The sequence below is a fragment of the Juglans regia genome, chromosome 2 (assembly GCF_001411555.2).
Source record: "Juglans regia cultivar Chandler chromosome 2, Walnut 2.0, whole genome shotgun sequence".
NCBI lineage: Eukaryota > Viridiplantae > Streptophyta > Magnoliopsida > Fagales > Juglandaceae > Juglans > Juglans regia.
In genome coordinates this window covers 14172202-14174597 of record NC_049902.1, presented here as the reverse complement: position 1 = coordinate 14174597, position 2396 = coordinate 14172202, and the positions used below count along the sequence as shown (strand labels likewise).

The 2396-nt window shown below is 29.0% G+C and overlaps 1 non-coding gene across 1 annotated transcript; it reads right to left on the bottom strand.

Annotated features, from left to right (window-relative positions):
• Nucleotides 1-2050: 2050 nt before the first annotated feature.
• LOC118347843 lies at nt 2051-2175 on the bottom strand. Its single transcript, XR_004800988.1, has one exon. It is a non-coding gene; the product is annotated as a small nucleolar RNA snoR80 (small nucleolar RNA).
• Between the last annotated feature and the right edge of the window lie 221 nt (nt 2176-2396).

Sequence of the window (2396 nt, the reverse complement as noted above, 5' to 3'; positions counted from 1 at the left end):
CTCTGATACCAAATTGTAATACCCCTTTCCATAGGCTATGGGTGTCACATGTTTTCATAAAAATAGTCCGGCAAGAGATTTCATATTTAATAAAATAAATAATTATTTCATAAAAAAATGTTTTAATAAAAAAATGTCTCCAAATAAAACTAAATGAAACAACTAAATAAAATTTATGTCATAAAAAAATAATTTATTTTAAGAAGTCTAGAATTTAATTAATTGACCATCTAATCCTGTTTCGCCTTCTCGTGTTCATCATCCTCACCTAGGTGGTTAAAGAAATATAAAATAAAACTAAAATGAGTCAAAAACTCGATAAGAAACCCATCAGAACATAAACATAATAAACGTAAGGTTTTCATAAAAGTTTTTATTCTGAGAATTAAAAATCATGATTGTTCATATTCATGCTTATGCTATGCATGAATTGTCTTGATTTATCTTAATTAACTGACTAATCTGATTGTTCTTACTACGATGGACCACGTTTGAGTTTGTGGCTTGCACATCCACCCTGAAACTACATGAATACCATGCATCTGAATGGTCTCTGATTGAACTAATATGATATTATATTGCACTTGAACTTAAAAAGTTTACATGTCTTATGCGACATGAGATGCATAACATACATATATAACTGTAAAATGCTAATCTAAACATGATGCAGAAAAGTTGACATGTTCGTATGGTATGTTGAATGACATGCTTGTATATAATGAGGCACACGTGATACATAAAAAGTGGCTATCCAATAACAAATTTTAACAATAATCTAACTAACTAATGTGATATCCTAATTTATGATCAAGCTCCTTATCTCATATCGATATTTTCAAAATCTCACTACGTAGATTGTTTACCTATACGAAATACCATATTTCATTAATTTCCTAGAAAATGTGTCGTAGCATTCTACTTAATTAAATTGATATCATAGAGAATAATTTAATAGAAATAATTTAATAAGTATTATATATATACTAAAATTAATAAATAGTAATATTATTTAAAAAGTCATCACATATTCCTTTCCTTTCAAATTAACAACATAACATAATAATTTTTTTATCAAAATTTGACAAAATAACTAATGAAAATTCTTTCTGCTAATCAAACTTGATTATACTTAAAATTCAAACTCTTGTAATATATTATCATAATCAAGTCATAAATGAATACTTAATATAATTTAAACTCTATAAAAACATAAGTGGCAACCATGTAAAACAAAGACCAAATTAAAACCAAGCCAACATATTACAAGCTATACCGAAGAAAAAAACAAATGGCCCACGTAAGAGCATTGGCAATGCCATTGCCAAGTCCAAATTATAGCTAGAATTTCAAGTTTTGGCCATAGCCTTAATCTTTGGCTAGATGAATCCACATTGGACTAGCCATTAGATTAGTCAAAATATTAATATAATATTATTATTTTAATAATAATATTTTTTTTTTCACATTTTGCAATTACACTAACCATATGTTAATTAATAATTAAATTTGATACTTAAATTTTTGTTTCCCAACTAATTTTTTTCATCAACGTATTATTTTTCATCTACAAAAAATATAGAAGTTCCAAATGTGAAGTAAAAATATAGAAGTTACAAAAAATGTAGAATCAAAAACGAGAAAGAAATAGAAGAACCTGAAACTAGCAAGCCATATACATAACCATATACCAACCATACACATTATATACACAAAACCATACACAAACCAGAAACACAGTCCCATACAAAAGAGTCCCACAAATAAATACCAACACAATCTCATTCAAGTCCAGCAACACAGTCCCATTCAAGTCCAGCAACACAGTCCCAAACTTAGTGCAAATACAAAAGAGTCTGCTACAAGAGTCCCACAAATATTAGGCATGCTCACAAATCAATATTATCTACTCATCTCTTTTTGATCAGTAGCAAATCATGTTATACATGCAAAAAATATTAGGATTTAGCTTCTGCACATAAAGAAATGCGTACATACCCACATACATATACTTGTTTTTTTTTATAAGTGTCTTAACAATTGTAACAAATAACATATGTGGAGTTTCCGGGATCAAATGGTATTGAAAGCAACCATCGATCAAGATAGCCACAAACGTTAATGTAGCGTCCAAGCCATTACCCATATACATATACTACAACATACACACATAGATACACCCTAAAGCATGCTTACATGAAAGGAGAGCTTAAATTAGGGAAAATCTGTTGATGAGATGCATTGAATCAGCCCAAAATCCTTACAATAGCTTCATTATGGAATGCATCAATACCAAGATCAAAGGCACAAATACATGAACCATGTGGATCGGTGGGTAGTTTTAAAACAACTACAATGAGAAGAATTCAAACTTCAGAAAACAGCAACAACAATAC